The sequence below is a fragment of the Bos javanicus genome, chromosome 6, assembly GCF_032452875.1.
Source record: "Bos javanicus breed banteng chromosome 6, ARS-OSU_banteng_1.0, whole genome shotgun sequence".
NCBI classification, from domain to species: Eukaryota; Metazoa; Chordata; class Mammalia; order Artiodactyla; family Bovidae; genus Bos; species Bos javanicus.
This window is the reverse complement of record NC_083873.1, coordinates 102,422,938-102,437,125: the sequence shown is the minus strand read 5'-3', so window position 1 is coordinate 102,437,125 and position 14,188 is coordinate 102,422,938. Positions and strand designations below refer to the sequence as shown.

At 37.8% G+C, this 14,188-nt stretch overlaps 1 protein-coding gene across 9 annotated transcripts in view; it reads left to right on the top strand.

Moving 5' to 3' along the window:
• The window catches only part of KLHL8 (kelch like family member 8), a 69,323-nt gene that overhangs the window by 5,401 nt on the left and 49,734 nt on the right, over window positions 1-14,188 (top strand). Inside the window, exon 1 of one of the 9 annotated variants that reach the window (XM_061420754.1) lies at window positions 7,915-9,903. The exons of 7 other annotated variants lie outside the window; for them this stretch is intronic. The gene's annotated coding sequence lies outside the window, so the exon portion shown is untranslated. Of the gene's footprint in view, window positions 1-7,914; window positions 13,733-14,188 lie in introns of those variants that run through there. One more of the 9 variants, XM_061420749.1, reaches the window with a different exon arrangement.

Here is a 14,188-nt window from a genome sequence, read left to right as displayed (position 1 = left end):
TTTTTTTACACTAATGTCAATATTCAAGATATAACCATATAAAATGTGACCCATTAGGCTTTTTTTTTTTTTTTAATTATTTGTCTGAAGGGCTTTTGTGGAAGCATCAGAATATAATAATGTGTTGAACTCAGTTCTGAAACTAGACAACTCTGGTTTAGAATATCAGCTTTTCACTTTTGGCTGTGTGAACCAAAAATGGTCTTCCAAGAATCTGAATTCTGTGTGTACTTGTGTTTTTTCTTGGGGAGAAGAACCAAAGCTTTCAACATACGTTTAAAAGGAGTTCACAACCTTTTTTAACAGAACCATTTAGATAACAACCATTAGCTTTAGTTATCTAGGTTTCTGTACTAGATTTTTTGCATATTATTTTCAAAATTAGTGTTTTTGAGAAAAAGTGAACAGAATTGTGTGTGTGTGTATGCAGATAATTTTTGAAGCACTGCGAATGCCTGTTTTTCTTCTAGAACTGGAGGTTGATATTTTTGATGTAGTATGTTGATAGCAGTCAAAGTACTGCTGCTTACACCTGGAGTACATACCACTGATTGATCCGTTACTGTTAGTGAGTTAATTTCCACGCCTCCCTCCACCCCTCTAGTGTTGATGGGCAGCAGACTGCGTGGCGAAGCATGCACCCTAGTACCATCCAGCACATTGGAATAGTATTTTGAAATGTTAAAAGATAATTTGGTTTGTTTATCCTAAAATCTGGATTTTTTTTTTCTTTTCTCAACAAAATACTAAAATGCTAATGAAAATTAAGTATTTTTTCTTCCAAGCTAGGTGATGATATTTATATTGTATATTTCTGGTGTGATATTTCATCTTATATAACACAGAGTATGAAGTTCTATTGAATCCTAATTGATGATCATTTTAAGGTTCAGCACTGCTAGTTTGGAAAGAATATGAAATTTATAATCAGCTTATGTAGATTAGATGGTGATTTGTGATTTTAATTATGACATTTAAAATTGATCTTATTTGCATTTTGTGAATTTCAGAAGTATGTTAGAGTTCTAAGATTGAGTTCATTCTTGTAATAGAGTTTGGAAGTAAGCTACATCAAACTGCCCTATTTTCTTTGTTAGTGATAGGTTGCTGAACTATAGGGCTTTACAGTGTGAAGCCAACTTCTGTTTCTGGGTCAATTACCGGTAGCAGTCACAAGGTCTAAAGACTGAGATGGATCAAGTGATGGTATACCAACTTATGAATGAATCTGTTCAGTGGAGTAATGTGTTTTTGTCTTTTTGAGTTTTCTTTTTTCTTTGATATTGGTATTTTCATTTGATATCTGAATGCTCTTCACAGTTCAAGGTTTTAAATAAATAGTTGGGAATTTATAGACTAGTCTACAAATTAGTAGCAGAATTGTGTTCAACTCTCTAGACTTGCACTTTTTATAAAATCTGAGAGGTCTATATAGATCTCAAAGATCAATTAGAGGTGAATGTCAGCATTTGCATAGTACCACATATATATATTTGTCACTGTGCTGCATTTTTTGTTATTTTATTGCAGAGGATTGCTTATTTCTTGAATAATGAAAGTGTGAGTTTAATTAATTAGAAATGGAAAACAAAAGAATCATTTTAGCAAAAATTTTACCTGTGGAAATACTGTCACATTAAAAAGATCAGTGTTTTTATAAGGGAAAAGAATCTGAAAAAGAAAAACATGTAACTGAGTCACTTTGCTCTTCACCTGAAACTAACACAACATTGTATATTCACTAAAGGTCAGTGATTTTATGTGTATTTTCTTACTCTTAAACTTTAAAAATATTAAAAAACATTTTCTCTCTGGGGAGAATATTATATCCATATTGTGGTTCCATAATCTAAACATACCATGCAAGATGTACAAAGACAGAATTAATGCTGTCTTCAGCCTCCTGTTAAGAGTTTTGGCTGTACAGTCATGCATGCCTGTGTTGAGACCTAGGCATTGCCACTTAATAAGCTGTGTGACCTTGGATAGGTTTCTTAACGTCTCTGAGCCTTATTAGCAACAGCTATAAATATAGTAATAATACTGCTTTGAATTATCCTGAGGATTGAATAAATGTGAAATATCTTAACTCAAATAATAGCACTTGCTTATATAGCTTATGTGCCAGACAGTTTATTAACTCATTTAGTCCTTGTAACAATCTTAAGAAGTTTGTATTGCTGCTTTCCTTAGTTTTACAGGTGAAGAAACTGAGGCTAATAAAAGATTATGTAACTTAACCAGAGTCATAGTCATACATGCAAAGTAGATAGTAAGTACTCAGCTAATGCTGACTGTTGTATCCAGGGGTCCCCAACCTCCAGGCCTCAGACCAGTACCTGCTGTCAGATCAGTGCCGGAATTAAATTAAAGTGTACAATAAATGTAATGCATTTGAGTCATCCTGAAACCACCCTGTTTCCAGTTCATGGAAAAACTGTCTTCCATGAAACTGGTTCCTGGTGCCAAAAATGGTTGGGAACTACTGGTTGTATCGATAGTTTTTTTTGTTTTTTTTTTTTTTAAAGAAAGGCTTAGAGCAATATAACCAGTTCTCATCTTTTGCTATAGTGCAAAATGCATCTGAATGTAGATCACTATATAGCATATTGTATTTCTTTGCTGGAAAAAATGTTGATTGGAGGATTGTGTTCCTCACCGAGGACTGAGGATCACATAATTTATAAAAGTAATAGTGTCAGTTTATTGAATGCTTACTGTGAACTAGATACAGGGCTAAGAATTAATACATTACATATATTACTTCATTTATTCTTCACAGTAGTCTTAACAGTACGCTCAGAGTGGTTTTAAGTAACTTGCCTAAGGTTATACAGCTAATGGGACTCTGAAAACTGGCTCTTAAGTCTGCTGTTAACTGCTAGTTTTTGTGCCTTGTGTTAAATACGACTATAGTTTTCTCTAAAAAGAAAGGCAACAAGTTAGTTTTAAATAGAAAAAAAGTACTTGCATAGTTTAGAACTAGAAGTACACAGGCTCTCTGTATCCGCAGATTCCATATATGTAAATTCGAGGAAACTCGGATGAAAACATTCAGGGAAAAAAAAATTCCAGAAAATTCCAAAAAGCAAAACTTGAATTACCTGCACACTGGTGACTTATTTACATAGCATTTACATGGTATTGTTGTTTATTGTTCAGTTGCTAAGATGTGTTTGACTGTTTGCAACCCCAGAGAGGATTTAAAGTAAATGAGAGGAGGTTGTACAAGGTTATATGCAAAACCATGCATGCCATTTATGTAAGGGACTTAGGCATCCTTGATTTTGGTATGAAGGGCTGTGTCCTGGAACTAATGCCCCAGGATACTAGGGGACGGCTGTAAACAGTGATTACCCAAATCTGCGGTCTCTTAGGCCAAGCCTAGCTTGCTGCTGGTTTTGTAAAGTTTTATTGGAACACAGCTACTCTCATTACTTTATGTATTTATCTGCTTTCCTACTGCACTGGCATGGTTGAGTAGTTGTGACAGAGTCTGGATGGTGCATAAAGCCTGAAATATTTACTGTCTGGCCCTTTATAGGAAAAGATGCTGACCCCTGACCTAGACCAACACTGTTCTTTTATAAATGAAGAAACTGAGACGTGAGAGATTAGGTAACTTCCCAGTAATGCAGCTAGTTAAAATCCAGTTCCCCTAATACCTCCCTCACTGTTTTTTCCCCATACCATGCTACTTCTTAAGCCTTATAAAATCAACAAGTGTATCATATGATCGTTATATGAGGAACTGTAAAGTACTCTGAAATATTATTATATATAAGAATATTTAACCTAGTTAAAACAGACATGCTAGCTATAGTAAGAGGAAATATTTGGTCATTTTTCTTAGAATTTGAAGAGCTTTGGGAATATACTTTGTATGGCCCATGCCTTAAAGGTCTGTGGCTAGTTTTAAACTTACATTTTCTTATTTTACTCCATAAATTTCTCTGTAACCAAAAAAAAGAGGCTGTAGAATTTATTCATTAATTGGTTTGAAAACAGCAGTTCAAGTTAGAAGCATATCACATATACATTTTTAAAAAGATCGTATAATTTGTACCTAGTTTTTTCTGCTTACTAGTACTTTATCCGTGGGCATTTTTAAGCACTGAGGTGATGTGATCAGATTTGAATTTGGGGATGATAACTTGCAGCAGTAACAAGGATGTGAGAGAAGAGGCTGTGGGGAGGCTGTGAGATGATGGGGCCTGTGAGTGAAGTGCTGTGGCTAGAGAAGCAAGGCCAACAGTATGAGGAGAAGTTAGGGAGTAGAGTTATGACCTAGTTATGAAACTAGATTATAGTTGGATAAGTGGAATGGGAGCTTTGAGTACATATAAGCTATTGCATTTTTAATGGGGAGCCTTCTTGATCACCAAGGCTAGTTTAGATTCTCCCATGTTACCCAGTGTATCTCCCTACTATTGCCTTAACCGCAGTATTGTGACCACTTGTTTGTGTCCCAAAGGGATGACTCAAGCTCCTTAATAGTAGGAATTACGTCTTATTCATCATTTTGGGGGGAGCGGGGGACTTATTTTAGATAACTTAAAAAATTAGATTATGTTTGTGCATAAATTTTTTTTTCCTTCTGGAGGAGGGCATGGCAACCCACTCCAGTATTCTTGCCTGGAGAATCCTTTGGACAGAGGAGCCCCGGGGGGCTACAGTCCACAGGGTCGCAAAGAGTCAGACACGACTGAAGTGACTTAGCAGGCGTACTTTTTTTTTTTTTTTAAGGAAAATATAAGAGATAGACCGGATAAGGTATTCCTGAATTTCTTCATATTTAGGGTCTGGCTCTTGCAGCATTTTAAGAAGTCTTGTTTTTTCCATACATTACAACCTCCTAGTCCATCTACAACATGGATGATGCAACCTTCCGTTAGCGTGCTGTATCATCTGCTGAGGGGTTTTCTTTTAGGCCACCAGCACCATCCTTCTAATTTTGGAGCAAGTACTTCTTGGTGTGTAATGCATGTTATTTTTGCATGTATCTTGGTAGCAAAATGTAATTCAACCTCACCTATTCTGACTGCTTTTCTTGAGCCCCTTTAAATAATTTTCTTCAGACACTATAGTGAAAACTAGTTTGTGAATCAGTACCTTGGTAAAGACAACAGAAATGAATGACTAGAAAAGTGAAATTTAAAAAGATACACAAAATGCAAACTTCAATTTTTATGAAATTCAACAGACATACAATTATTGTCAAATACAACTTTGTTCTAAGAGTTTCTAGGCACTTGATTTTTGTACCTACCTCGTTGAAGTGTGTTTAAAAAAAAATACGGACCAGACCCACTTTGAATAGCACTGCTCTAACGCCCTTTTTTGTTGCTTTGCGTGTTCACCTGTGAATTTCCAGAACCTGCAATATAACATCTGATGACTGACTGAATGATTAAATATAAGGCGAATGGTATTTATCCTTAACACTGACAGTGTTTGGGTTTTTTTGTGAAATGTTATAAAACCACATGACCAGTATATATCATATCCTTTAGTATATATGTGTGTGTGTGTGTGTTGGCTTATGTGTTTATCTTGTTAAGACAAAAGGAGTTCCCAAACTCCTAAGAGAAGACTGATTCTCATATAGCCATGGTAACAATTAGTCATCAGAACCAGTTTGAAATTGGCTTACTTAATAAATGACAGCTCTTTAGCGTTGGTTTTAAGTCTGTTTAATGAATCAGTAACAACGTAGTGAATAAGATTTTGCAAGCCTCTGAAAGCTCACCAGCCACTAAGCACCACACTCCCTTCCAAGCTGAGATTAGCGGTGTGCTCTACTCAGAGAGAGTGTGCTTGACCAGCAGGGCTCTCACTGGAGTATATAATAATTCTTACTTAGCTTTGTGTTTTGTTTCATATATTGAATGGGAAGTATCCCAATTTTGGACACTTGGAAACAAATTATTGGTGAATTAATTTTTTAGTAGACTTCGTTTTTATTCAGATAATTATCATTTGTTATTTGAGTACAACCCTGTGACTTTTCTGACATTCTTAAGTAAAAATAATAATAGAGACTCTTTAAGAGTTCACAAATGTAGTTCACGAATTAGATAAAATTCAAGTCCTTTTTAAAGCAAGTTATTTTATACTAGACTTTTAAACTATTATGATTGTAATAAATGCAGTGGTCTAAATCAGGCAATGATTATGGGTAGTGGAACTGGAGTAGAATGCCTTTTTAATAAAACAGACCCTAAAATAGAAACATCTTACAAAATATTCAGTATAGTGAAAATGTTGTTTAGGGATCCTGAAAATGACAGTAGTGTTTAACAAGCAGACATAACAAATAACAATTGTCTCTAATATATGCTAAGAAAAACGTTTTTTTGTAAGTCATAGTAGTAAATTTTTGGAAGTTATTTGTATCTTTAATGAGTAGGAACTACTGAAGCTTGTCAATTCAGTTTGTCAAAGAAGCAGATTCTCCTTTAATTATTGGCACAATATATTTTCTTCTGGATCATCTGATTCAAAATTTAAAATCTTGGTGCACAGCAACTAGAGAGTAGCTCCCGCTTCTTGCAGCTAGAGAAAGCCCATGCACAGCAACAAAGACCCAGGGCACCCATAAATAAATGAAATTAAAATTTTTTAAATCTCTGCTATTTGCTTTTGTTTAAAAAAAAAAAAAAGAGGAAATAATGAGTGTAGCTTAATTTTTTCTGACATAAAAGTTAAAAAATGAATTTAACATATTAATCTTTGTAATGAAATAATTGAAAAATGTCTTTGCTAAGTGACATCCTTTGTGATTATGGTTAAAATAATACATCCAGAATTCAGGGTTAAAGTAATTTAATTATATGTTGATTTAGATAATAGAAAAAGAGTCTCCAGGGTTCATAACTATTCTGTTTGTTTGGAAAGTATTTTTAGTACCTCTGCTAACTGTATGCGGTGCTCAACATGGGCCTAGTAGAAGTGAGTAGAAATTGCCTATGTTTTGCGGACTCAGTGTTACTGGAAATACTGATAGTAATCAGGCAATTATTACAAGTATTATAAATTTGAATAAAGGTTGAGTATGGTATAATAACAGACTGGTTCCAAATAGGAAAAGGAGTTCGTCAAGGCTGTATATTGTCACCCTGTTTATTTAACTTACATGCAGAGTACATCATGAGAAACGCTGGACTGGAAGAAACACAAGCTGGAATCAAGGTTGCCAGGAGAAATATCAGTAACCTCAGATATGCAGATGACACCACCCTTATGGCAGAAAGTGAAGAGGAACTCAAAAGCCTCTTGATGAAAGTGAAAGTGGAGAGTGAAAAAGTTGGCTTCAAGCTCAACATTCAGAAAACGAAGATCATGGCATCCAGTCCCATCATTTCATGGGAAATAGATGGGGAAACAGTGGAAACAGTGTCAGACTTTATTTTTCTGGGCTCCAAAATCACTGCAGATGGTGACTGTAGCCATGAAATTAAAAGACGCTTACTCCTTGGAAGGAAAGTTACGACCAACCTAGATAGCATATTCAAAAGCAGAGACATTACTTTGCCAACAAAGGTTCGTCTAGTCAAGGCTCTGGTTTTTCCTGTGGTCATGTATGGATGTGAGAGTTGGACTGTGAAGAAGGTTGAGCACCGAAGAATTGATGCTTTTGAACTGTGGTGTTGGAGAAGACTCTTCAGAGTCCCTTGGATTGCAAGGAGATCCAACCAGTCCATTCTGAAGGAGATCAGCCCTGGGATTTCTTTGGAAGGAATGATGCTAAAGCTGAAACTCCAGTACTTTGGCCACCTCATGCGAAGAGTTAACTCATTGGAAAAGACTCTGATGCTGGGAGGGATTGGGGGCAGGAGGAGAAGGGGACGACAGAGGATGAGATGGCTGGATGGCATCTCTGACTCAATGGACGTGAGTCTGAGTGAACTCCGGGAGTTTGTGATGGACAGGGAGGCCTGGCGTGCTGCGATTCATGGGGTCGCAAAGAGTTGGACACGACTGAGCGACTGATCTGATCTGATCTGATGGTATAATCTGCTTTATAAGTACAATGAAAAAGATATTTATTTGTTACAGGAGCACAGAGGAAGTACACCCAATCCAGGCTAAGAATAAGGGAGATTTTTTTAGGGCCTTTTTGAGCAAATAAACCTGAGTTGCGTCTTATAAAAATGAGTTAAGAGTCAGCTGGGAAGGATGGATGTTGCTTTAAGGGCATTTCAAAATGAGAAGATAGCCTGAACAAAGACAGAAAGATAGCATGAAGTGTGTAGAGAATTATATGCAGTCAGGTTTTTCTCTGCACAACATAAGGTGGGGTTTACCATCTTATTTCACAAATATACACAAGTTAATTTTGATAAATACACATTCTCTGTCAACTTTAAGATGTGACTCTGAAATTAATCAGAAACCACTGTAAAATAAAATACTTTCTATCATTTAAAGTCTTCATCTAACTGAATTGTAAAGAGTACAAACCAAACTTCTTTTAAGGAAGCTTGAGTCTCCTAGCACTGTTGCTGCCTGTAGTAGGTACTGCATCAGTAACTGTATAGCTCTGAGTTGTCTTTAGAGGTGCTTTCAGTCGAAGTGCTTCTCTTGTCATGGAGCACAGGCTCTAGAGTGCACAGGCTCAGTCGCTGTTACGAGGGCTTAGTAGCCCTGTGGCATGTGGGATCTTAGTTCCCAGACCAGGGGTCAAACCTGTGTACCCTGCATTGGAAGGCAGATTCTTAACCACTGGACTACCAGAGAAGTCCTCAAAGTGCCATTTAGAATTCTTTCTACTAGTATAAATGCAAAGAAGTTTGAAAAACAGTATAAAGTGGACTGACTTATCACAGTTGTACCTTTATGCTTTTGCTGTAAGTCCTCTTTTCTCTGATTATTGCAAGTTGTTGTGTTTACATGTAAAAAAAAATACATTTTTGTTAGGTATTTTCTGCAGTGAATCAGTAAAACCTATGTTCTTCTTTTTGAAGTACTTTAGTCTTCAGCTGTTGGTTGATATGACTTTATTGGCACTTAGAGGAACAAAAAAATGATCTTAACTTCCTACCTGTTTTAGTGCCATAAGGTACCAGTGCTAAGTCACTTCAGTCATATCTGACTCTTTGCCACCCTATGAACCATAGCCTGCCAGTCTCCTCTGTCCATGGGATTCTCCAGACAAGAATACTGGAGTGGGTTGCCATGGCCTCCTCCAGGGGATCTTCCCAGCCCAGGAGATTGAACCCAAGTCTCTTACGTCTTCTGCATTGGCAGGCGGGTTCTTTACCACTAGTGCTACCTGGGAAGCCCCATAATGTACCAGAGTGTGATAGAAAAAGACTCTGTGGACCATCCCTCTTTTTTTCTGTTGTGTTTATAAACTCTTACATCACCAACTCAGTGGACATGAATTTGAGTAAACTCTGGGAGATAGTGAAGGACACTGAAGCCTTGGGTGCTACAGTCCATGGGGTCACAGAGTCGGACACAACTTAGCGACTGAACAACAAATATTTGGGGAAGGAGTATCTTTTTTTTTTCTTTCTAAGAGAATCTTAGGTACATTAAAAATAATTCTGGGTTAGAGTTTAGGTGGAGTTACACTTTAACTCATTACAAATTTGTGTTCTTTAAAGAACTTAGCTGACTGATGAGACTTATAGAGTGAAGTGTTTTACAGTAAATATTCTTTTCCTGTTCCTGGCTTCCTGTTCTATTATATATAACAAAATTTTTAAAAAATTCAAGACACTGAATTATTTAAATACACCATTAAGTTTTTTTTTTTTTTTTGGCTACACCAGAGGTCTTGTGGGATCTTGGTTCTTCAACCAGGGATCGAACCTTCACCCCCTGCATTGGGAGCATGGAGTCTTAACCATTGGACCTCCAAGGAAGTCCCTAAAAAGACCATTTTAAAATAATTTGGTATGAAAGTTTTTGAGCTCTTGTCTCTTGCCCAAATCTAACATCAAATATAAAAGCAATTTTATGAAAATGAGTATTTGCTAATACCCTTTTGATAGAGCAGTCCTCTGACAAAGGAAATTATTTTATGACCATAATAAAACTTTCTACTAGACAGAGCTAGAGTAGTTTGATATAAGGGGGAAAATGTGTGATAGTTTTAAATTGAGTATATTTAAACCTAGTGAAGTTTAAATGAGATATTAATGATACCTACAGTCACAGTACCCACTTAGGACATGAAATACAGTATGACAAAAGTTCTAGATGAAAGAAGACTCATGAGGCTAACCAGTAATGGAGAACTGACTCGGTTTTTTTAAATTTGGGGGAAAAAACACCCAGCCCACAAGAATCAGGTTAATTCAGTCACATATGATGCAAGCTCATGTGGGTAAGATAAATGGGTGTCTTTGAGACATAATCTCAGTTCACACTGTTAGGTAGATAAGTCTAAAACACAAGAGGAAGACAGTGAACAAACTAGAGAAGTACAGTCTATGTTCATAGAAGGGAGATCACGTCTTATTGGGAGAATTAGAGACGTCGTGGAAGAAACATTACTTAATAAACTAGGCCTTCACATCCTTCTGCACGCGGAGAAGCTTTGAGGGCTTGTGCGTATACTTGAGGAAAGTGGAATAATGACATCTGTGAAATAGTAGAAGAATGAACTGAATCAGAACTGAACTGAAACCCTAGCTTCCACAATTTTCTACCTGTGTGACAGGGCAAGTCAGGGATGTTTAGGCCATCTGTAGTGTCGTGGATGTGCATGCTAAGTCGCTTCAGTTTGTGTCCAACTCTGCGACGCTATGGACTGCCACCCGCCAGGCTCCTTTGTCCATGGAATTCTCCAGCCAAGAATACTGGAGTGGGTTACCATGCCCTCCTCCAGGAGATCCTCCTGACCCAGGGATCAAGCTCAGTGTCTCCTGCATTGGTAGGTTGGTTCTTTACCACTAGTGCCACTTCGTGATGCTTAAATGAGAGTATAGTCAGCCCTCTGTGTCTGTGGATTCTGTGTAAACGGAGGGCCAACTGTATTCTACCATTTTGTATAAGACACTTGAGCATCATCTGGTTTTAGTATCTGAGGGAGGTTCTTGAACTACTCCTCTGTGGATACTGAAGGACAGCTGTATCTGTAAGATTTCTGGGAAAATACGTGACACTCAGTGGTTTAGTAAGTAGTGTTTCCCCTTCTTTTTCCTATTTTATGTCAAAAATTAGTGGAGGAAAAGATTGGAAGGTAGGCTGGAGTCAGAGCAAGAAGAGCCTTGAACGCCTGGATAAGCTGCTGAAATGCATAACATTAAGCAGCTTGGAAGTGACACAGCCACATAAGTCTGGTGGTCCTACGTAGATGTTTCGGGTTGGGATGGAGAGGCATAGTGACTGGTTAATGAAAGATGCAGGAGTCTGAATTAGAGTGCAGTGAAAGAGAGAGTTTAGGGAGAGTAGGAAGAAAGACAAATGGGGGAGAGATTTTTCCCAAGTAGAAATCAGGGGAATTGAAATTAATAGGTTATGTAAATCAGAAAAGCAGTCAGATATGGCTCAGGTTTTTGAATGAGGGCAGCTGAAAAAATGGCATTGCCACTTGCAAAAGCAGAGGAATTAGAAAAAATAGCTGATTTTAGAGGGGAGAGGGTAGAGAATTTGACTTTTCATGTATTTTTTTGTTCTGTGATTCTCTTTCACTTGCGGTATGCTCTGAATCATAATGCAGGGATTAACAGCACAGACATTTGGAAAGTGTCCTGCTGGCTAGGTTTGAGTCCTGACTCTACCACTTAAAATTATTATATCCTTAGGGAATTGACCCTTTTGTCAGTATGTAGTGACACAACATAAAACTGCCCATCTAAACCATTTTTAAGTGTACAGTACATTAGTCTGTGTGGATCACAATCAAATGTGGAAAATTCTTCAAGAGATGGGAATACCAGACCACCTGACCTGCCTCTTGAGAAACCTATAAGCAGGTCACGAAGCAACAGTTAGAACTGGACATGGAACAGCAGACTGGTTCCAAATAGGAAAAGGAGTACGTCAAGGCTATATATTGTCACCCTGCTTATTTAACTTCTGTGCAGAGTACATCATGAGAAACGCTGGACTGGAAGAAGTACAAGCCGGAATCAAGATTGCCGGGAGAAATATCAATAACCTCAGATATGGAGATGACACCACCCTTATGGCAGAAAGTGAAGAGGAACTAAAGAGCCTCTTGTTGAAAGTGAAAGAGGAGAATGAAAAAGTTGGCTTAAAGCTCAACATTCAGAAAACGAAGATCATGGCATCCGGTCCCATCACTTCATGGCAAATAGATGGGAAAACAGTGGCTGACTTTATTTTTCTGGGCTCCAAAATCACTGCAGATGGTGATTGCAGCCATGAAATTAAAAGATGCTTACTCCTTGGAAGAAAAGTTATGACCAACCTAGACAGCATATTAAAAACAGAGACATTACTTTGCCAACAAAGGTCCATCTAGTCAAGGCTATGGTTTTTCCAGTGGTCATGTATGGATGTGAGAGTTGGACTGTGAAGAAGGCTGAGCGCCGAAGAATTGATGCTTTTGAACTGTGGTGTTGGAGAAGACTCTTGAGAGCCCCTTGTACTGTAGATGGAGATCCAACCAGTCCATCCTAAAGGAGCTCAGTCTTGGGTGTTCATTGGACGGACTGATGTTGAAGCTGAAACTCCAATACTTTGGCCACCTGATGTGAAGAGCTGACTCATTTGAAAAGACCCTGATGCTGGGAAAGACTGAGGGCAGGAGGAAAAGGGGACGACAGAGGATGAGATGGCTGGATGGCATCACCGACTCAATGGACATGAGTTTGGGTGAACTCCGGGAGTTGGTGGTAATGGACAGGGAGGCCTGGCATTTATGGGGTCACAAAGAGTCGGACACGACTGAGCAACTGAACTGACTGACTGACATTAGTCTTAAAACACTATGTACACATTGTTGTGCAACACATTTCTGGAACTTTCCATCTTGCAAAACAGAAATACGTATATCTATTGAACAATAACTCTTCTTTTTCCCCACCCCTCCGCCTCTGACAAACACAGTTTATTTTTTTCATGAGCATATGACTACTTTAGATACCAAGGGGGGAAGGTGGAAGAGGGTGGGATGAATTGGGAGATTGGGATCGACATATATACACTACTGTGTATGAAACACATAACTAAGGGGAACCTGCCGTATAGCACAGAGAACTACTCAGTACTCTATGGTGACCTAAATGGGAAAGAAATCCAAAAAGAGGGGATCTATATGTATATTTATAGCTGTTTCATTTTGCTTTATAATAGAAACTAACACAACATTGTAAAGCAACTATACTGCAGTAAAAATTACGTTAACTATTATCTTATGGTTTCTGGGAGTGAGGAATCTGGATACAACTCATCTGGGTCCTCTGCTTAGGATTTCACAAGGCTGCAGTGAGGGTGCTGACCTGTGTTATCATGTGGAAGCTTAACTGTGAAACAGTCTACTTCCAAATTCATTTAGAAAGTTGGGATAATTTCTTTGCAGCAGTGTGACTGAGGACCCTAATGTTTTACTGACAGGTGGAGAACTCCCTCCGATCCTGGGGATTGCCTGTAGTTTCTTGCTGCAGGGCTCTCTATCCATGGCACTTGGCTCCTTAAAGGCTTGCAGGTGACCCTCTTACTTCAGTCTGTTCAATCTTATATAATGCAACATAATCAAGCGAGTGACACTTCATCACCTTTCCATGTTCTGTTGGTTAGAAGTAAGTCACAGGTGGGTCCTATCCTCAGGATTATATGAAAGCATGACTCATGGGGGGGGGGGTCACTGTTCTGTGTCCACCACAGTAACTTTAAGAAGATATTAATAACTATAATCTGTAATCTTACATTGAACATTTTGGTCCCTGTCAAAAGCTAGAAACAGTTGTTGATGCAATTAATAATAAAGAGGCTAATATAGGAAAAGACTAGTTAAGGTATTTATTGTTTTCAGAAACAACATAAGTGAAGCTTCCATGCTAATAATACCAGTATTTGCAACATGGTTTATAATTTCATAAGTGCTTGTAAATCCATTATTGCATTTGATTTAATTTTTAGAATAGTCTTATGAAGTAGATAGATATACCTGTTTACAGATGAATAAGGTTAGCAGGGCCCTCAAAAAAAAACCTCACACATAGCCAGTAAGTACATAATCACACATTTTAACTTAAAATCTCTTTGC